Genomic DNA, 22979 nt, shown 5'->3' with positions numbered 1-22979 from the left:
CTCTTATTTGTTTCAATTCAACAAATGTTTTGCATGTTTAATTGATAAAATGTCATTGTTTTAAACAAATAAATTTTTCAAAAATATATTGTTTTAAACAAAGTGAACATTCACAAGATTGAAAGGATACTCAAGAATATCTCAGTGCTCTCCCGAGGGTGGCATGATTTCCAACAGGTAAGACATTTGTTCATATTCCTGGTTTGGTGGTATCTTCTTTCTTCAGATCTTTGTTGAGGTTGTTCCTCAGACAAAGTTGTTGTTGGGGTTGTTCCCCAGTATAGTCGCAGACAGAGTGTTGTTGAAGACTTCGTTTTCTCCAGCAGCAATCTTTTCCCAGCATGGGTGCTCTTCTTATAGAAGTTTCGGCGGTTGATGGTTTGTCATCTTGGTGCCCCGTCACTTTCTCCAGTGGGTCGTATGCCCCAGACTTTATTTGTCTCCTCAGCGCAGTCACGAGTAGAGCTGTTATTGATATCCCCATCGGATTTGCGAGCAGAGTTGTTATCACTCTTCCCAGTGCAGTTGCCAGCGGAATTGCTTGTTTCCTCAGCACGATCGCTTTTTTTTTTAAAAAGACTCGGTAAGTCAGCGGTTTGATACCCAACACTTTACCCCTTTTTCCCGGCGAAGTCGTCTGCGGAATTGTTGCTTTCTCTCCATCAGAGTTTGTCTCTTCAATAGAGCAGGATTTATTTTCCTATTCAGTGGTTGATTGGGTTGATATCCCAGTATTTCATCCATCTTTTCCTCAGCATAGTCTGCAGAGTGTTTATTGTGGCAGTTTCGCCTGTTGAATACTCCTTCAATCCCCAATATGGTCGGATGATGGCTCTAGCATTCCGAGAACGGATTAATTTCCTGACTGTTTGTGATCCCCAGTAGAGTGGCTTATATTGCAGAATCTACTTGTTGTGATCTGTTTGCTATGTATATTCTCCTCAAGTGGAGTGGTTCGTTGCAGAATCTACTTGTTTGATCTGTCCTCCCTCAGTGGTTTGTTCCCCAAGAGGGTAGCCGACAGTTTTCCCCAGTAGAGTTGCTTATGCAGTTAGATTCTATTTGGATGATATCATTCTCCCTCACTGGGTTGTTCCCTAGCGGAGTTATGTGGAGTTGCTTCTACAGCAGTTTGTGTTTGTGCAATGCACCCTTTGTTTCTCAGTTGACACTGGGATCCCCTGCAGATATCTTGGGTTTTCTCTTGTTCCCTTACAGATTCGTCTTGGTGGCTGCTTTGCCCGTCGTGACTTTCTGTACCCTGATTGGGTTGTTTTCTGATATCTCTGATCCTCTGCTTCTCCAGCAGTACCCGCAGATCTTTGCTTTACAGCATATAGATCTCCGCAGATTGGCTCTCCAGCTGGTTTTTCCCCTGGAAGTATAATACCGGGCGTTTGATTCCTGGACCTGTTTGTGTTAGAATTGTCTGTTTTGTCAGCATTCATCAAACATAAATCACGCATATTCATGCATATTCATAGACATCCAGATATTCATGTTGCATTTCTTGCCATGTATCCTTCGTTTGTTGTTCCCTGCTTTGGGTGATACAGATCTTCTCTACAGATCTCCCCAAGCAGATGTCGGGTGTTATAGATCTCTCCATATAGAGTCAATCCCATAAGCAGAAAATGTTGTTTTTCCTTCTGCAGTTCCCCACCGAGATATATCCTCGTGGATGACGGTTTCTTCCGTTTCCTCCCAACACATATATTGGGATGGATTTTCCTATTTGAGTTACATCCTCATTAGGACATGTCTTGATTCAGTCTGTCTTTTCGGATTATTCCCGAATTGGCTATTTGTCAAATGTCTTGTGCTTCCCAGCGGGTTGTTCCCCAGCGGAATGTTTCGGGCCTCTACCCTCATACCGGTAGTTATAAGTCCTACTTTTCCTGGCTTTCTTGACAGAATTTGTGGTTATACACCTTTTATTCTCCAGCCAGAGTTGTTGGTTTTCTACCCTCATACCGGTAGTTGTAAATCCTATTTTCCTGCTCTTCAGCAGTTTGTGGTTTGTTATAACCCTATCTTGGTTTCCCGTGCGGATTTGTGATTTGTTCTATCCCCACGCGGAGTTGTTGGTCTTCTACCCCGTATTCGGTAGATGTAAACCCTAATTTTGTGGTTACCTCCACCCTTTTGGCCCTCGGCCTACTAACCAGCAGTCGTAAGTCCTATCTTTGCGGTTTTTTCTACCTACAAACCGGTAGTCATAAACCCCGTTTTCTCTCCTTGCAGAGTTAACTTTGTTGTTCATCCCAACCGATGACAATTTCCCCCCTTGTGGTTATCTTCATCTAGTTCTTGATGTTGATTTTCCTTTGCTTGAATAAGTTGCTCAGATCAGCACTTATATCCCTAGCAAGTCTTTTGTGGATAATTGCCGTATGCTAGCAATTTTATCCCCAGCGGGTCCTTTCACCTTGTGTCAGTGATTGTGTTCCTCGGATCATTGATTTTCATCAATGCATCCTCAGCAGATCGCCTTTCATTTACCCTCTTGTTGGTGATGCCTGTTGCTCCTTTTGATTGGTCATCATTATATACCTATTCTGGTATCCCGATGCCTTTCTTTTCGGATCTTATCCTATAAACAACCTACAACCCGGTTCAGGATAATCTTCCTTTGTGAGTATTCTATCCACGTTCTGACGGTAATGGATATTATATCTCGTTCACTCTTTGGGTTTGTGTCCCCAATTGAGTAAGATTCGTTTTCTCTTTGTAGAATCGAATAACCATCCTATAAACAAGTCTGCTGTTCTAGCTTTCTTCAGGGTGATGAGTGTTTTGGAAGTGAAAACCAATTCACGTCTTCGGATCTTATCCTATAAACAACCCAGTGTCGCATTACGCAAAAAACCGGCGGGAAAACAAGAACAACAGAGCCGCCACCGTGCGTTATTTATCCCAAAAGAGGGAAAGGAAACGCTCAGAGTAAACCTGGAAAAGACATGGTCTCACGACCAAAGAGAATGGGATCGGGAGTCGGTTATGCGAAGGGAAGGTATTAGCACCCCTACGCATCCGTCGTACTCGACGGGATCCACGCACAATAGGAAGGAAAATGGTTGCTAAAACACTGCTCAAATAAACATCTACACAGGCTGAAGGAGACACAAGAAAACAAACAAGACTGACTCGGCAGGATATCGCATCCTGGGCCTACTTAGTCTATCAAGCATAGACATCAGAGTCAAAGTAGTTCGGACTGGGGAAACGACACATGCTCGCTAGGATGTCGCATCCTATGCATACGTATCTCCTTTGGACGAAGGAGAATCAGAGCATTCGTAGCTCGGCTAACACGCACGCAAACAAACGCAGGCAAAGGCAAACGTGGAGCCTGAATGCCAATCACTGGGCTTACATCAGCATCCGAACCAAAACACACACAAGAGGGCAAACATGGAGCCCGACTGCCAATCACTGGACTTACGTCGGACCAGACACACGCACACAGGAACCCGAATGCCACTCGATGGACTTACATCAGCTTCCAAGCACACAACGAGACACAGGATGTGGAATGCCAATCGCTGGGCTTACATCCATCTCCTAACACCAACACAAGAAGAAGAAGGGTCTCGATTGCAACTAGGGCAAGAGAAGGGGAAGGTCTCAATCGCAACGAGGGCGAGAGAAAAGAATTAGTGTTAGTTGTTAGTCAAACTCGACAAGACATCGCATCTCGTGCCTACGTATCTCATCTGGACATGAGAATCAGAGTTGCCGTAGTTCGGCTAAACTATTCCTGTTGGTTTGTGTTTTTTAAGTGGATAACGTCACTACGCAATCTACCGGATGCTCGACCTTTGGAGACTTACTCACCTGTAGTAGAAGGAGTTGACGTATCCTTAAGAGGGGATAATGTTTGTTTGTGTTTTAGGAAAGCTCAAGCAAGAAAGGAAGTCCTATACGAAGGAACCGTGCTACCTTAATTGTCATGCAAACGAGACTACGCGGAGTCTAGCAAACCTAGGGGATACAATCACACCACACAAACATATACAGCATGAAATAAACACACCAGCAAGGGGCTCAAACATCAGGGCTAGGCTTTAGTCGAGGGGTCATATCAACCTCAACAAACAAGCCTCTGTATCGGGGTCAGGTTAGCTCTTAACCTTGCCATTGAGGGGCTAAGGTGAAGCTGATGAAAGGTGATGAGGGGCGTGCCTCATTGCTTCTATCTCTGGTCAGAGAGAGCATCAGACAAGGGAGCGTGGGTCCAGAATGGGGGGACCCTTCTACGCTCAGGACATAGACTCGACTGTACAATGTACAAGATCTTGGGTTTGTGTCCCAATGCATCAAACACAAGTAGTGTGAGCAGAGGGACGACTCAACAGAAGAGTGGGAGATAGTCTGCATATCTCTATGATCCACCAATTGCCTTAATCAAGGTCTTTACCTGCTTAGGGACAAAGTATAAACAATCACAAGCATTGCCTCTTAAGGAGGACTTCAGACAGGTGCCTGGCTAAGTAACAAGCCAGGTCTTCCAGACTACATGAAGTCAGAAAAGTTATACCTCAGTGGTAAGCAAACCACAAACCCAGCTATGCAACTCAAGCAATGAGTTAAAGCTACTAAAGTACCTGTGTAAATAGCTAACCAGTCAGTACACAATTCAAACAAACAATCAACAGTCAATATCACACAAACAGACAAATCCAGTCAGACAACAATGAGCAATCCATGAACACAAGTGAATCCTCCATTAAGGCCTACAAAACACACAATTGTTAGCCAACAACAACAAATGGTTAAGCTCAAATGAAGGAGCATCATCACTCATGGAGATGTATTCTTGAACCTGAAATCACAATTCAAATGATAAGTCCAAACCACTAGGTCGAAGCCTAGGGTCAAAAGAGGATAAAAAATCCAAAACAGAAGCTTAAACTCCACATGAAGCTCATTTAATCAAGTACTAACATGTCCTAACATTAAGGGAGCATGCAAGATTGAATTATTTCTAAGCCTAGGGGTAGAATAGTCATTTCACAGTTAGGGGTTAATTTTGAATTAAATTTCTATTTTAGGTAAGTTCTATTTAAAGTCAATTAGAATTAAACTAAATTTAATATTTCTAAACTATTTCTAATATTTCTTTTTTAATATTCTGTAATTAACTCTAAAGTCCTAAAACTATTATTTCTAAAAATTATTATAATTCTAATAATCTAATTGTCCTAAAACTAATTAAGGATATTCCCAAAATTTCCAATAATCCTACAATTTCTAATTTCAAATTCTAATCTAATTATTTCTAGAGATGCTTCTAATAACATCTAATCAAAGTCCCTATCTAATTAACTCTAATTACCTAGACTAATCTTAACCATTACCTAAGCGTTCTTAATCATCTAGCCTAATTCAGTTACTGTTAACACACCCCTGTTGATCTACCATTACATCCCTAATTAAATGCACCGAAGAAGATAATAACACGGGCCTCATATGGACTGGGGGTGTAGAAAGTTGCGGGGGGTGTGCGCAAGGATGATGGGCCCAGGGTGAATTGACAGAGGGGAGGTGTGAGTTGGGGTCAGAAATCCACTTAGGAAGAAAACCCATTTCTCCGAACACCAAATCCGGATCCAACGTGAACATTGAAGGTCCAGTCCAAAGCTTGCTGAAGAAATTCGCTGAAAGCTTCAAACGCGATTCTTCCAAAAGCGCTTCCTAGAAGCGCTTCTCTCCTCTCACCGGCGTTGACGTTAACGCCTCTAAATCCTTCCATTCACACGAACTCCGGTAAAACTCTCTCGGAGCTAAACAAATCTCGAAACGTAAAAACCGAATCCTAATACGCGAGCTCAGGAATTAAACGGCGATGGAGAAAAGTCACATACCGTAATGGTTTTCGCAAAGTTCACCGACGAGAAGCGGATCGAGAGCTTTCGGATCTACTTCTCCTGTTCTTCTTCTACTTCAATCTTCCTCGCCGTTCTCTGGTGCTTTGAATCGCGGCGTTCACGTATCTTGAATCGAAGGCGCGGTTCGATCGTTGGATTCGAGAGGATTCACTGAAGCAAGGGACACCCTGGATTGGGGATGGAATCAAAGTCCAGCAAGAACAGCCAATGAATTCGCCGGCAAAGATGACCGATGCAACGACGAGGTTAGCGGAAGCTCGTCTCAGGTATTTTCTTGGTGCTCTCTCTCTTTCTTCGCCTTATCTTCCTTCTCCTACTCGCGGTTCTGTTCTGATCCTTTCTTCTCCCTGCGTTTTCCGTGTTTTGGTTGCAGAGACTGAGGCAGAGTGGATTCTAGCTCCACCGATCAAAGCTTCAACGTGGAGCTTTGATGGCTTTGTCTCAGAGCTTTGGTAAGGGTGGAATGGTGGTGAAGATGCGGAATAGAAGATGGAAACTGGAAGAAGCAGGTTGAGAGTGATGATTGAAGAGGAGTTCTTGGAGGAGGTTGTGGGGTTTTCTGTTAGAGGTTGGTTAGAGGTTTGCTTAGGTTGGAAGAATGCAGGTTTGGTTAGGGTGAAGAAACTTTGGTTGAATGGTGATGGAGGTGGTAGAAGAAACTGGTGAATTGTTGAATTATGGGAAAGATGATGGAAGAAACTTGGATTGAAGATGGAGGATGGTTCTTATAGGAGAGTAAGGTTAGAGAGATGGTTGGTTATGTCCTAGAATCGTTCAATTGAGGCACTTTAGGGAATTGGTTAGAATTTAGGGAATTGGTTAGAGTCAGTTATGACAATTGGGAGGTTAGGAGTCAATGACCATTGGCAACAGCTGGAATTGATTAGGCGGTTATGACGGGTGAAGACAGTTAGATTTCTGTTATAAAGTTAGTTTGCAATTTTTCTGATTCTGTTATGTACTGCTTTCTTTTATGCAGGTTTTGTTAGAAGGTTGTTGATAGTTGGAAGTTATGAAGGGTGTTATGAATGAGTTGAAGGATTCATGATGATGAATGATGAAGAGTGAAGTTCTATCCTCCCAAAAAAATTGTGAGTTTCATTTACTCCCTCATTTACCCTAGAAATTCTCTCATCTACCTCTCTTTCTGTTTCTGTCTTGAAATGGCTTTTGTGAATTGTTGCAGGTTTGCAACATGACAATGGCTTGAGGTTCACGACCAATACAAATAGAATATGTTGGTTAGTGGTATGGATTTCGGGATGTCCCTCAGAAGCTGCATAATCAGCGTGCTGTCTTTGTAAGATTCCTCATTGAGAGAATCCAAATCAACAATGGCTACATCAAATGCTTGCTTGGCACGGTGACAGCCCCTTTCAGGAGAGTTCAAGATTTCATAATGGAAGACAGAGAAGTTCAAAGCCAAACCCAGCCTGACAGGATGAGTGGGAGGTAACTCGGTCTCTGCAGAAATGGAAGCTTCCTGATATGCTTTCAAGGACTGATCAGCAGCCTCTTTCCTGTCATCCCCACTCTTAAACTCAGCCAAATAATGATAACATTGGTATATCCTTTAAATCACGCTAACTTCCGTTTGGACGGCAAGGTGATTGGAGTCTTGAACTGAGGTCTGGTTTCAGAGTTAGGTTTCACTGAAGATTCAGATGGATTCTCTGATATACAAGTTTCTGAAGAGTCTTTCCCAGTACGTAACAATTTTCTGGCTGATGATCGCCGAGAGTCAATGACTTGGTGTCTTGTATGGGAACCAAAAGACGATGAGAAAGTTAGAGACTTTTTCTTTGCAGAGATGGCGTCACTTTTCAAGCAAGCGTCTTCATTCTTTGAATTAGACTTCAATTTGCTAGTAAGAAATCCACTAGGAGTACGACCAGAAGGCCACTGAACCTGTGTTGAAGAAGCTTCCTGTGTTGAGGGTGAATTGCATTGGATGCTCATGGCTTGTTTTGTTGGTCAGGTAGCTCGAAAACTGGAAGTACTTCTGGCTGCCACATGGTTTTGGCTGCATCACATTTTGGTGAGGATTTCGCATCTGCCTCAGTTTAAACAACATGCTCTGCTGCTTTGCATTTGGATGATGCGTTTCTAACTCGATGCTTCAGGTTTCATTGCAGTTGTGTCAGTGGGTAGGTTGCCTTGTTATGGCTCTGTTATTGTGCAGTACCTGTTTTCTTCACTCTGCTTTTTGATAAGTGGGAAATTGGCTAGAAGGTTGTTGAATCCGTTGTGACTCGGTTAGACTTTCGGTTATGAGCTTTCGAGTTTCGGTTATAAGTTGGAGGTTAGTGAGAAATCCTGCCTTGTATTTTCTATTTTCCGTTTCGGTCCTTTTTCCGTTATTCCAGTTATGATCTATCTTTAACTTGGTGTTATTGTGAAATTTGGCAGGCCAATCTATTGTTACTGCAGGTTGAAGCAACTCTGTTGGAATCATGCTTGGCCTGGAACGAATGGTTTGTAAGGTGGAAAGCTTGGATGAAAATTTGAAAATTGGGATTGGAATTGTACTTGAAATGTTTTATGGTTGTAAATGTATGGTTGTGATCATATGATATAGAATAAAATTGGAATTGTGTTGGATTGGAATTCTAAATGAAGATGAATGTATCAGTTGGTTCACATGTTTAGGAACGGAATTTAATATCTTGGTTGAATGGATTTGCAGGCTCCACTTTTGTGATTTTCTGTATCAGATTGAAATGGCTATGTAAATGATGATTAATGGTTTGGAAAAAGAATTAAATGGTCACACGGATTGTTTTAGAAATTAGGAATTAGTAAAAATGAAATATTGATTTGGAAAGAGGATTTGGCTTACTAGTGGATTTTTATTGTGAAAAATGGATTAAAAAAAGGTTATGGATATGCAAATGGGTTATTGAAAATAATGGATCAAATGAATATTAGGAATTGGATTTGAATGGATATCTGGTTAGACGGTTGACTTTTATGGGCCTCAGCCGACTTGGTTACGCACTGTGGGCTCCTGAACCCCCAACTTTGGCCAACTTGCTACAACATGAGCCTTAATTCGCATGAGCTTTCCAGAACGACCACAGGACCTTTTCCAGCATGAAAATCCCTTGCTCTCTTGTTCAGATGACTTCTTCTGATCAGTTTTGCATGATAAAAATGCACTATGCTATGCAATGCTAAGGCAATGTTAATGACCTAAAAAATGAAATGAATGTACAAAATGGTAGGGTGCAAATTTGAGGTGCTACAACTGCCCCTATTCAATCAGCTGGGAACCCGAACGGATGATAGCAACGGCTGTCAGACTTTCAGGGTAAACAGGGATTGAATACCAAGTACCGTAGAAATTTGCACACTGCTGGGATTTGTCTTTTTTCTTTCTTTTCAGGGTAAAGCACATCCAGACATCGACACACGATGAATGGGAACAGAAATCATCTCAACTAGATGCCAACGGACAACTAGGAAACACTCAACGTTTACCAAAACCAACGGAGAGGTAACTCAACTCTACTGGGGATAACCAGGAAAGGATACAACCATACGTCGGCGGACGTAATGGGAAAGACTCAACGTTTACCAAGACCAACGGAGAGGTAACCAATCATCATCGGATGGAAGGCGGGGATAGTGATACAACCATACGTCAGCGGACGAAATGGGAAAGACTCAACGTTTACCAAGACCAACGGAGAGGTAACCAGACATCATAGGATGAATGGCTGGAAGGATAGTGATACAACCATACGTCAGCGGACGTAATGGGAAAAACTCAACGTTTACCAAGACCAGCGGAGAGGTGGCCAGACATCATCGGATGAATGGGAAGACTCGACCAGACGTCATAGGACGAAAGGGAGAAGCCCGACGTTTATCGACACCAACGGAGAAGGAGGAAACTCAGCCAGACGTCATAGGACGAAAGGGAGACTCAACGTTTATCGACACCAACGGAGAAGGAGGAAACTCAACCAGACGTCATAGGACGAAAGGGAGACTCAACGTTTATCGACACCAACGGAGAGGGAGAAAACTCAGCCAGACGTCATAGGACGAAAGGGAGACTCAACGTTTATCGACACCAACGGAGAAGGAGAAAACTCAGCCAGACGTCATAGGACGAAAGGGAGACTCAACGTTTATCGACACCAACGGAGAAGGAGAAAACTCAGTCAGACGTCATAGGACGAAAGGGAGACTCAACGTTTATCGACACCAACGGAGAAGGAGAAAACTCAACCAGACGTCATAGGACGAAAGGGAGACCACAACCGGACACCAAATAGGACGTCTACTAGGGATTCTGGCTGGGAAATCAACCAGACATTAATGAATGACTGGGAATAGGGTATACAATCAGACGTCATCGGACGAATGAGAAAAACACAACGTTTATCGAAACCAACGGGGAGGTAAATCCACTTGGGGAAGGGTACAACTAGACGTCATAGGACGAATAGGAAAAACTCGACGTTTATCGACACCAACGGGGAGGAGGACTCTGAGGGGAATCATAAGGCATTACCAAATGATCTGTGGGGAATAAACAAACTAGACGTCAGCGGACGGCTAGGAAAAACTCGACGTTTATCGACACCAACGGAGAGGAGGATTCTTCTGGGGACGACCCTGTGGGGAAAGATATCAACTATACGCCAACGGACGCATAGGAAAAACTCGACGTTTATCGACACCAACGGAGAGGAGGAAACTTCACTAGGGAAGAGTGAACACAACCAAATCATCAACGGATAATTGGGAAAAACTCGACGTTTATCGACACCAACGGAGAGGAGGAACTTCACTAGGGAAGAGTGAACACAACCAAATCATCAACGGATAATTGGGAAAAACTCGACGTTTATCGACACCAACGGAGAGGAGGAACTTCACTAGGGAAGAGTGAACACAACCAAATCATCAATGGATGATGGGGAAAAACTCGACGTTTATCGACACCAACGGAGAGGAGGAAAATCACTGGGGATCAAGGTCATGACAGAGAGTATACAGGAAGGAACACCAAGGATGCCGGGTTGTAGGCAGAAAACAGGTGACCGACCAAAACGTGAATTGGTTTGTGTTCAAAAACACTCAACATCCTGAAGAGGGCTAGAAAAGCAGTCTTGTTAGAGGATGGACATTCAATTCCACAAGGAATACGAATCTTACTCTGCTGGAGAAAGCAATCAAAAGACTGACCAGAGAGTGTATGAGATATATCATCTATAGCCGTCGAAACGTAGATAACACACTCGCAAGGAAGATTATCCATAACCGGGTTGAGGTTGTTAGATGGATAGATCGACCGACATCATCCTGAAGAAAGCAAAGGCAAACTTGTTAAAGGATGGACATTCGATTCCGAACAAAGGAATACGAATCTTACTCAACTGGGGAGGACGACTTCGACCCAAGAGCGCATGAGATATATTATCTATAGCCGTCAAAACGTAGATAACACACTCGCATGGAAGATTATCCATAACCGGATTGTAGGTTGTTAAATGGATAAACGACCGAAAAGAAAGGCATCGGGGTACCAGACTAGGTATGCAAAGATGACCAATCAAAAGAGGATGAAGTTGCTTACTCGGAGCAAATATCCGAAAGGAAGGAGAAGACCCACCGGGGACAATACTGCTTGATCAAGGCAAGTATCCAGAGGGGACAAGACTATCAATACCGCCAACTGGGTACTGATAACTGCAAAGAGGGGATTACATCTACCGGTTTGTAGGTAGAAAACCACGGGAAAGTAACCAGTCATCGATAGGATGAGCACATAGGGTTAACTCCACCAAGGGGATGAAAGTGGGATTTTACAACTACCAGCTTGTGGGTAGAAAACCACAAAGATAGGACTTACAACTACCGGTTCGTAGGTAGAGGCCAACCGACAGAATGAACCACAAAGGTTACCTCTGCTAGGGGATGAAAGTGGGATTTTACAACTACCGGTTGGGTAGAAAACCACAAAGATAGGACTTACAACTACCGGTTTGTAGGTAGAAGCCCACAAATTCCGCTGAGGATAAGATGAATGAGTACCGGTTAGTGAGCCACTATTCATTCATGCCCCAGGGCAACACAAGAGACAGTCAACAAGAAGCCAATTTAGGATCGATCCAAAAAGGCCAACTGAAACAAGACTCATCCTAATGAGGAAAGAACTCAATAGGGAAAACCCATCCCATTAGGGAGGGAACGGAAGCAACCGTCATCCACGAGGATGTATCTCAGTGGGGAAATGGCAGGAAAGGATGGACACTTTCTGCTTAAGGGGTAGACTCTACATGGAGAGATCAGACACACCCACATCTACTAGGAGGCTACTGGGTAGAACCAGGTTTTTCTTTCACCAACGGATGAGGAAATAAACCTCTCCGGGGGTACCAATCCTGAATGCCGTCAGGAGCAACTGTAGCGAAAGTGCTGTACAGGTCGAACAAGAATCTGCCTCTGCCGGGGAGATGGTCTGATCGGGTTAACACATGAATGCATATGTTCGAATTTTTCTATGGCGTAATGCTCCATTATGAATGGAAATGCTACGCCTTTGAGGATGCAATGATTACTATATGCAAAATGCGAAATGGACTCCGGCTAGGGAGCCGAACTGATCAGATACTCCAACTCTGTGGGGAGACTTTGCTGAGGAAATCTGCTTGAAGAATACTCCGCGGGGAGAGCCTTGTTGGGGAAATGCTTTGCGGGGAAAGCACCGACTTCTCACTCGTGCTGGAGAAAATAAAACTGATGCCGGGACAGGATAACCTCTGCTGGGGATGCCCCACGATAGGGCTCAAACAGCACTCTATTAGGGATGCCCCACCATAGGGCTAACAGAGACTTGGAGAAAACATGTTGCACTGTCGGGGACGTGAAGATGAACAACTTCAACCAACACTGCACTGAGCAACCTCGCTGAGGAGAGACCATGAAAAGGTTCTACAGGACAAAGATACAGTTATGCTCGAGATACGAACGACTGTCTTACCCGTCGGTAATCATACCACCTTTGGGAGAGCATTGCGGGTCTCCTAGGTATCCTTTCATCATTGTGAATGTTCACTTTGTTTAAGAACAATTTTGTGAAAAATTTTGTTTATTTTGAAAACAATGATACTTTATCAATTAAAACATGCAAAACATTTGTTGAGTTGAAACAAATAAGAGTGCAAATAATGGAGTAAAAGCTCAAATCGATGTGATGGAATGGTAGTCTGCAAAGGGCGAGACTCCATAGATCTGTACAAGTTTGAAATCGGTGATATATATTGGAGAGGGCTACATTGAACATAATGACCTTTCCTCTACCATTCTGAATCTCGATGTATTCAGAGCTTCGGTCGACGACGCATAGAGAATTCCTGGCGGATGACAGATATAGAACACGGTCTTGTCAAGATGCAGTTACTTGCCAAATCCCTAATTTTTGCCTAGATTGCCCCGGTGTGAGGTGCTCAATCTAGCGAGATGCAAATTCTTTTTTCAATGTCTCTAACTTTTGCCTGGATCGCCCTTTCGGGTTTTCAATCCACCGAGACGCTCCTTTTTGCCTAAGTTACCCTTTGGGGTGTTCAACTTAGCGAGCTGTTTTGCTTTTTTGTTTAGGCTAAGTATTTCTTGACTGCATCTGGATTCACAGGACGAGTGAACTTCTTCATCCATTGCTGTAAGTGTCAAAGCACCGCCTGAAAAGGCTCTCTTGAAAACATATGGACATTCATAGCTTGGAGTCCACTTGCCCCTGGAATCGGGCACGAAAGACAAGACTTTCTTGAGCACAAGGTCATTTTCTCAGAACTCGAGACTCGACCTTCTAGTCGAATGCTTTCGTCACTCTCTGCTGATATAACTGACCATGACACCTGGCAGTTAATCTCTTCTTTTCGATCGAATTCAGCATCTGTCAACTTGGGACTTTGAGGGTGCTATTTTTCCTTTGTTTTTTCTTTTGATTTTGCTTTTGATTTCTTTTGATTTCTTTTGATTTCTTTTGATTTCTTTTGATTTCTTTTGATTTCTTTTGATTTCTTTTGCACCCTTTCTTTCTTTATTTTTTTTTTGATTGATTTTTTTTTTATGCCCCAGTTGGCTGTTCTGCTGATTCTCGAGATGCAGCTGAGTGATCTTCTTTTCTTGCTCAAGAAGTCGGGAAATCTCGTCAGGAATCCCTTCAACATCATCTTCTTCTACTTCGAATACAGGGAATTCAAAATTGGGAGATGACGTCCGATCATTATGTTCAATGGGTTTGAGAAACAACCTGCATAATGATTTCGATATGAAAAACTTTTTGGAAAACAAACAAGACAATCGTTATGCAGATGAAAAGATTGCTTTTATTCCTGTTTTTAGGGTTTTTTGTGATCACCAATTTCATGCAAAAAGTGAAAAGGGAAAACAATTGGAAAAACAAATGTTTAACATGCATTTACTTGAATGAAAATATCATTGCACAAAATGTTGCCAACAATGTCATCACTTCTCCTTTTGGCATGGGAGAAGGGTTTTTAAACAAAGTGATTATTACTCTGACTTATGAACAACTGTAGGAACGCCCACAGTGACCCAATTGTGACAGATCCCACCAGGGATAACAACTGTCAGAATCTCTTGCATTAGTAGCTTCTGCTTTTGATCAACCCTCTTTGTTGAAGACCTCAGGAGAAAAGCCAACGCCAGCCCGCGACTTGTTATCTTCAAGCTTGATTAACACGGGGACCCAAGTCTTCAAAGTTCAGAATACCTGACTGCACGAGGTCTTGAACCTTCATTTTCAACTGAAAGCAACTATCCACATCATGACCAGGAGCACCCGAATGATACACACAATGCTGCTCAGGCCTATACCACCACCGAGGGTTGACGGGTATAGTCGGCGGGTCTCTGGGAGTAATCAAGTTCCGCTCTATCAACGAGGGATACAGCTCTACGTAAGACATAGGGATCGGATCAAAAATGACCCTCTTCCTCTCATTACTTGTACCGGCTTGATTATCATAGGGAGGCTGGTAAGCCTGCTATTGCGGACGATGTTGCTGATGTTGATACCGCTGAGTTGGCCTTCCCTGTTGCTGTTGGGTTGCTGGAATAGTCACAGCGGCAGCTTGACGATATTGTCCTCTGTTCGCACTCCCTCGCCGGTGCACAGCATTTGTTTCACTCTCTCCCTTTTGGGTGCCCTAGAGAATGGCTTCTTAGAATTCAACGAACTTGAAGAGCCACGATGGCGAACCGGAGTACGGGTTGCTCTGACATTAACAGTTTCTGTAGCAAGAGGCTGTCCATCAACTCGTATACCTCTAAGTTCATCTCCAGTAGCATAGCCATGAACGGGAGCAGCAGCAACGTTGACATTCTCATATCCAGGTGGAGCAACAGGTGAACCACGGTTAGACGCCTGAATAACCGTTTCCTGTCTCTGAACCAAAGCACGGAGCTCCTCCTGACCTTGAGCAACCCCTTGCATCATCGTCAAAAATTGGGCCATGTTCGCCCTCATCTCAGCTAATTCAGTCTGAACCTGATCCATGCTTCTTCGCTGATTTAGTCTCGTAGAATACCGGTGCGGTCTCTGATCAGCTATCCTGCCTGACACAGGAACCAGAGTGAGAAGTCCGAACTAGAACACCTGTTATGCGAGAATGATATGTATATGATGTGCGTAATGCATATGCAGATTACATTTCTTTTTCTGTGCATATATTGTATTTTTTTTTTGAAGATAGACATGCTATGATGCAAGTTATGCAGACATGATTGGTCAGCTGCGTGTCACACGGCACAGGATCAAAACTCCGGCTTGAACTCAGAATCACCCATTCATCTGAAACCCTAAAGTCATCTGGTCAACTGTCATCTGAGCCCAATCTGAAGAACCAAACCTACATCTGTGCAACCTCAAACTCAGCCCAGGGGTCCGAAATAAACGGAACCCTCTGATAATGGCCAAGGTCAAACCTCCGGCGTCCAAAAATAGAGATCCATAAATCCGGCTGAACCATAGTCACTATCACAGCATCACTGGCAGAAGCTGTACTGGCAAACATCAAACCCGCCCCTCACAGGTGAATTCTAACAAGGTCATCCTAGGGCGGACAATGGTCTCGACAATCGGGCAAAGATACTCAATGGGTTTGCCCTTTCGGGTGTGCCATTGTAGCTCCCTTAAGATCGTCTCAACCAAGAATCCGGGAAAGAACGGTCACCAGAGTCAACAGTTCAGATGAAGTAACTCAACCAAAGTGGAATACCCACAGAGGCAAGCACTATCAAATGAACCTCGTCCGGCTTGTGGTACATCACGTTGCCAGGCACATGTTGACCTAACATGAAGGAGGCAACATGAGACCACACTAATCCTAGGTGTATACTCGGGCCTGGGTTTTAGCCCCACTCAGAACACCCACCCCAGACAGAAGAACCACCTGCACAGGAGACAGTTCAATGCCAGTATGATGCATGCAAACGTACATGCAAACAATAAATGCAAACAATAAATGCACATATATACAATGAATGCAATAAATAACAGCACAAAGCAACCAAGGCCCTAACCTAGAGAGCGCTAGGAGAGACTCGCTTAGGGAAGATGGACCAGCACAGGTCAACTTCTTAGATCCCCAGCAGAGTCGCCAGCTGTCGCATTACGCGAAAAACCGGCGGGAAAACAAGAACAACAGAGCCGCCACCGTGCGTTATTTATCCCAAAAGAGGGAAAGGAAACGCTCAGAGTAAACCTGGAAAAGACATGGTCTCGCGACCAAAGAGAATGGGATCGGGAGTCGGTTATGCGAAGGGAAGGTATTAGCACCCCTACGCATCCGTCGTACTCGACGGGATCCACGCACAATAGGAAGGAAAATGGTTGCTAAAACACTGCTCAAATAAACATCTACACAGGCTGAAGGAGACACAAGAAAACAAACAAGACTGACTCGGCAGGATATCGCATCCTGGGCCTACTTAGTCTATCAAGCATAGACATCAGAGTCAAAGTAGTTCGGACTGGGGAAACGACACATGCTCGCTAGGATGTCGCATCCTATGCATACGTATCTCCTTTGGACGAAGGAGAATCAGAGCATTCGTAGCTCGGCTAACACGCACGCAAACAAACGCAGGCAAAGGCAAACGTGGAGCCTGAATGCCAATCATTGGGCTTACATCAGCATCCGAACCAAAACACACACAAGAGGGCAAACATGGAGCCCGACTGCCAATCACTGGACTTACGTCGGCATCCGAACCAGACACACGCACACAGGAACCCGAATGCCACTCGATGGACTTACATCAGCTTCCAAGCACACAACGAGACACGGGATGTGGAATGCCAATCGCTGGGCTTACATCCATCTCCTAACACCAACACAAGAAGAAGAAGGGTCTCGATTGCAACTAGGGCAAGAGAAGGGGAAGGTCTCAATCGCAACGAGGGCGAGAGAAAAGAATTAGTGTTAGTTGTTAGTCAAACTCGACAAGACATCGCATCTCGTGCCTACGTATCTCATCTGGACATGAGAATCAGAGTTGCCGTAGTTCGGCTAAACTATTCCTGTTGGTTTGTGTTTTTTAAGTGGATAACGTCACTACGCAATCTACCGGATGCTCGACCTTTGGAGACTTACTCACCTGTAATAAAAGGAGTTGACGTATCCTTAAGAGGGGATAATGTTTGTTTGTGTTTTAGGAAAGCTCAAGCAAGAAAGGAAGTCCTATACGAAGGAACCGTGCTACCTTAATTGTCATGCAAACGAGACTACGCGGAGTCTAGCAAACCTAGGGGATACAATCACACCACACAAACATATACAGCATGAAATAAACACACCAGCAAGGGGCTCAAACATCAGGGCTAGGCTTTAGTCGAGGGGTCATATCAACCTCAACAAACAAGCCTCTGTATCGGGGTCAGGTTAGCTTTTAACCTTGCCATTGAGGGGCTAAGGTGAAGCTGATGAAAGGTGATGAGGGGCGTGCCTCATTGCTTCTATCTCTGGTCAGAGAGAGAATCAGACAAGGGAGCGTGGGTCCAGAATGGGGGGACCCTTCTACGCTCAGGACATAGACTCGACTGTACAATGTACAAGATCTTGGGTTTGTGTCCCAATGCATCAAACACAAGTAGTGTGAGCAGAGGGACGACTCAACAGAAGAGTGGGAGATAGACTGCATATCTCTATGATCCACCAATTGCCTTAATCAAGGTCTTTACCTGCTTAGGGACAAAGTATAAACAATCACAAGCATTGCCTCTTAAGGAGGACTTCAGACAGGTGCCTGGCTAAGTAACAAGCCAGGTCTTCCAGACTACATGAAGTCAGAAAAGTTATACCTCAGTGGTAAGCAAACCACAAACCCAGCTATGCAACTCAAGCAATGAGTTAAAGCTACTAAAGTACCTGTGTAAATAGCTAACCAGTCAGTACACAATTCAAACAAACAATCAACAGTCAATATCACACAAACAGACAAATCCAGTCAGACAACAATGAGCAATCCATGAACACAAGTGAATCCTCCATTAAGACCTACAAAACACACAATTGTTAGCCAACAACAACAAATGGTTAAGCTCAAATGAAGGAGCATCATCACTCATGGAGATGTATTCTTGAACCTGAAATCACAATTCAAATGATAAGTCCAAACCACTAGGTCGAAGCCTAGGGTCAAAAGAGGATAAAAAATCCAAAACAGAAGCTTAAACTCCACATGAAGCTCATTTAATCAAGTACTAACATGTCCTAACATTAAGGGAGCATGCAAGATTGAATTATTTCTAAGCCTAGGGGTAGAATAGTCATTTCACAGTTAGGGGTTAATTTTGAATTAAATTTCTATTTTAGGTAAGTTCTATTTAAAGTCAATTAGAATTAAACTAAATTTAATATTTCTAAACTATTTCTAATATTTCTTTTTTAATATTCTGTAATTAACTCTAAAGTCCTAAAACTATTATTTCTAAAAATTATTATAATTCTAATAATCTAATTGTCCTAAAACTAATTAAGGATATTCCCAAAATTTCCAATAATCCTACAATTTCTAATTTCAAATTCTAATCTAATTATTTCTAGAGATGCTTCTAATAACATCTAATCAAAGTCCCTATCTAATTAACTCTAATTACCTAGACTAATCTTAACCATTACCTAAGCGTTCTTAATCATCTAGCCTAATTCAGTTACTGTTAACACACCCCTGTTGATCTACCATTACATCCCTAATCAAATGCACCGAAGAAGATAACAACACGGGCCTCATATGGACTGGGGGTGTAGAAAGTTGCGGGGGGTGTGCGCAAGGATGATGGGCCCAGGGTGAATTGACAGAGGGGAGGTGTGAGTTGGGGTCAGAAATCCACTTAGGAAGAAAACCCATTTCTCCGAACACCAAATCCGGATCCAACGTGAACATTGAAGGGCCAGTCCAAAGCTTGCTGAAGAAATTCGCTGAAAGCTTCAAACGCGATTCTTCCAAAAGCGCTTCCTAGAAGCGCTTCTCTCCTCTCACCGGCGTTGACGTTAACGCCTCTAAATCCTTCCATTCACACGAACTCCGGTAAAACTCTCTCGGAGCTAAACAAATCTCGAAACGTAAAAACCGAATCCTAATACGCGAGCTCAGGAATTAAACGGCGATGGAGAAAAGTCACATACCGTAATGGTTTTCGCAACGTTCACCGACGAGAAGCGGATCGAGAGCTTTCGGATCTACTTCTCCTGTTCTTCTTCTACTTCAATCTTCCTCGCCGTTCTCTGGTGCTTTGAATCGCGGCATTCACGTATCTTGAATCGAAGGCGCGGTTCGATCGTTGGATTCGAGAGGATTCACTGAAGCAAGGGACACCCTGGATTGGGGATGGAATCAAAGTCCAGCAAGAACAGCCAATGAATTCGCCGGCAAAGATGACCGATGCAACGACGAGGTTAGCGGAAGCTCGTCTCAGGTATTTTCTTGGTGCTCTCTCTCTTTCTTCGCCTTATCTTCCTTCTCCTACTCGCGGTTCTGTTCTGATCCTTTCTTCTCCCTGCGTTTTCCGTGTTTTGGTTGCAGAGACTGAGGCAGAGTGGATTCTAGCTCCACCGATCAAAGCTTCAACGTGGAGCTTTGATGGCTTTGTCTCAGAGCTTTGGTAAGGGTGGAATGGTGGTGAAGATGCGGAATAGAAGATGGAAACTGGAAGAAGCAGGTTGAGAGTGATGATTGAAGAGGAGTTCTTGGAGGAGGTTGTGGGGTTTTCTGTTAGAGGTTGGTTAGAGGTTTGCTTAGGTTGGAAGAATGCAGGTTTGGTTAGGGTGAAGAAACTTTGGTTGAATGGTGATGGAGGTGGTAGAAGAAACTGGTGAATTGTTGAATTATGGGAAAGATGATGGAAGAAACTTGGATTGAAGATGGAGGATGGTTCTTATAGGAGAGTAAGGTTAGAGAGATGGTTGGTTATGTCCTAGAATCGTTCAATTGAGGCACTTTAGGGAATTGGTTAGAATTTAGGGAATTGGTTAGAGTCAGTTATGACAATTGGGAGGTTAGGAGTCAATGACCATTGGCAACAGCTGGAATTGATTAGGCGGTTATGACGGGTGAAGACAGTTAGATTTCTGTTATAAAGTTAGTTTGCAATTTTTCTGATTCTGTTATGTACTGCTTTCTTTTATGCAGGTTTTGTTAGAAGGTTGTTGATAGTTGGAAGTTATGAAGGGTGTTATGAATGAGTTGAAGGATTCATGATGATGAATGATGAAGAGTGAAGTTCTATCCTCCCAAAAAAATTGTGAGTTTCATTTACTCCCTCATTTACCCTAGAAATTCTCTCATCTACCTCTCTTTCTGTTTCTGTCTTGAAATGGCTTTTGTGAATTGTTGCAGGTTTGCAACATGACAATGGCTTGAGGTTCACGACCAATACAAATAGAATATGTTGGTTAGTGGTATGGATTTCGGGATGTCCCTCAGAAGCTGCATAATCAGCGTGCTGTCTTTGTAAGATTCCTCATTGAGAGAATCCAAATCAACAATGGCTACATCAAATGCTTGCTTGGCACGGTGACAGCCCCTTTCAGGAGAGTTCAAGATTTCATAATGGAAGACAGAGAAGTTCAAAGCCAAACCCAGCCTGACAGGATGAGTGGGAGGTAACTCGGTCTCTGCAGAAATGGAAGCTTCCTGATATGCTTTCAAGGACTGATCAGCAGCCTCTTTCCTGTCATCCCCACTCTTAAACTCAGCCAAATAATGATAACATTGGTATATCCTTTAAATCACGCTAACTTCCGTTTGGACGGCAAGGTGATTGGAGTCTTGAACTGAGGTCTGGTTTCAGAGTTAGGTTTCACTGAAGATTCAGATGGATTCTCTGATATACAAGTTTCTGAAGAGTCTTTCCCAGTACGTAACAATTTTCTGGCTGATGATCGCCGAGAGTCAATGACTTGGTGTCTTGTATGGGAACCAAAAGACGATGAGAAAGTTAGAGACTTTTTCTTTGCAGAGATGGCGTCACTTTTCAAGCAAGCGTCTTCATTCTTTGAATTAGACTTCAATTTGCTAGTAAGAAATCCACTAGGAGTACGACCAGAAGGCCACTGAACCTGTGTTGAAGAAGCTTCCTGTGTTGAGGGTGAATTGCATTGGATGCTCATGGCTTGTTTTGTTGGTCAGGTAGCTCGAAAACTGGAAGTACTTCTGGCTGCCACATGGTTTTGGCTGCATCACATTTTGGTGAGGATTTCGCATCTGCCTCAGTTTAAACAACATGCTCTGCTGCTTTGCATTTGGATGATGCGTTTCTAACTCGATGCTTCAGGTTTCATTGCAGTTGTGTCAGTGGGTAGGTTGCCTTGTTATGGCTCTGTTATTGTGCAGTACCTGTTTTCTTCACTCTGCTTTTTGATAAGTGGGAAATTGGCTAGAAGGTTGTTGAATCCGTTGTGACTCGGTTAGACTTTCGGTTATGAGCTTTCGAGTTTCGGTTATAAGTTGGAGGTTAGTGAGAAATCCTGCCTTGTATTTTCTATTTTCCGTTTCGGTCCTTTTTCCGTTATTCCAGTTATGATCTATCTTTAACTTGGTGTTATTGTGAAATTTGGCAGGCCAATCTATTGTTACTGCAGGTTGAAGCAACTCTGTTGGAATCATGCTTGGCCTGGAACGAATGGTTTGTAAGGTGGAAAGCTTGGATGAAAATTTGAAAATTGGGATTGGAATTGTACTTGAAATGTTTTATGGTTGTAAATGTATGGTTGTGATCATATGATATAGAATAAAATTGGAATTGTGTTGGATTGGAATTCTAAATGAAGATGAATGTATCAGTTGGTTCACATGTTTAGGAACGGAATTTAATATCTTGGTTGAATGGATTTGCAGGCTCCACTTTTGTGATTTTCTGTATCAGATTGAAATGGCTATGTAAATGATGATTAATGGTTTGGAAAAAGAATTAAATGGTCACACGGATTGTTTTAGAAATTAGGAATTAGTAAAAATGAAATATTGATTTGGAAAGAGGATTTGGCTTACTAGTGGATTTTTATTGTGAAAAATGGATTAAAAAAAAGGTTATGGATATGCAAATGGGTTATTGAAAATAATGGATCAAATGAATATTAGGAATTGGATTTGAATGGATATCTGGTTAGACGGTTGACTTTTATGGGCCTCAGCCGACTTGGTTACGCACTGTGGGCTCCTGAACCCCCAACTTTGGCCAACTTGCTACAACATGAGCCTTAATTCGCATGAGCTTTCCAGAACGACCACAGGACCTTTTCCAGCATGAAAATCCCTTGCTCTCTTGTTCAGATGACTTCTTCTGATCAGTTTTGCATGATAAAAATGCACTATGTTATGCAATGCTAAGGCAATGTTAATGACCTAAAAAATGAAATGAATGTACAAAATGGTAGGGTGCAAATTTGAGGTGCTACACCCAGTAACCGGTTCAGGATAATTTTCCTTTCGAGTGTATTATTCACGGTCTGCCGGCTATGAATAATATGTCTCTTGCACTCTTTGGTTGGAGTCCTTTGTTGACCTTCCCCCAGTCGAGTAAGATTCGCATTCCTTGTGGAATCG

At 43.2% G+C, this 22979-nt stretch overlaps 4 long non-coding RNA genes across 6 annotated transcripts; all 4 read left to right on the top strand.

The window, feature by feature from the left end:
* The first annotated feature begins 5891 nt into the window (after positions 1 to 5891).
* LOC127119297 (uncharacterized) lies at positions 5892 to 20947 on the top strand. Of its 3 annotated transcripts, none has more exons than XR_007802743.1 (3): positions 5892 to 6157; positions 19959 to 20676; positions 20772 to 20947. It is a non-coding gene; the product is annotated as an uncharacterized LOC127119297 (long non-coding RNA). The 3 variants fall into 3 exon arrangements; XR_007802742.1 differs by lacking the exon at positions 5892 to 6157 and adding an exon at positions 19698 to 19851; XR_007802744.1 differs by lacking the exon at positions 5892 to 6157 and having other exon boundaries at positions 19922 to 20485; positions 20565 to 20676.
* On the top strand, positions 6228 to 7253 carry LOC127119299 (uncharacterized). Its single transcript, XR_007802748.1, has 3 exons — positions 6228 to 6791; positions 6871 to 6982; positions 7078 to 7253. It is a non-coding gene; the product is annotated as an uncharacterized LOC127119299 (long non-coding RNA).
* On the top strand, positions 7828 to 8655 carry LOC127119301 (uncharacterized). The gene is made up of 3 exons (XR_007802750.1): positions 7828 to 7929; positions 8015 to 8193; positions 8301 to 8655. It is a non-coding gene; the product is annotated as an uncharacterized LOC127119301 (long non-coding RNA).
* A 574-nt stretch (positions 20948 to 21521) lies between the features above and the next one.
* On the top strand, positions 21522 to 22305 carry LOC127119300 (uncharacterized). The gene is made up of 3 exons (XR_007802749.1): positions 21522 to 21623; positions 21709 to 21887; positions 21995 to 22305. It is a non-coding gene; the product is annotated as an uncharacterized LOC127119300 (long non-coding RNA).
* The last annotated feature ends 674 nt before the right edge of the window (positions 22306 to 22979 follow it).

The sequence above is a fragment of the Lathyrus oleraceus genome, chromosome 2 (genome assembly GCF_024323335.1).
Source record: "Lathyrus oleraceus cultivar Zhongwan6 chromosome 2, CAAS_Psat_ZW6_1.0, whole genome shotgun sequence".
Lineage (NCBI taxonomy): Eukaryota > Viridiplantae > Streptophyta > Magnoliopsida > Fabales > Fabaceae > Lathyrus > Lathyrus oleraceus.
This window is presented reverse-complemented; position numbering and strand designations above follow the sequence as displayed.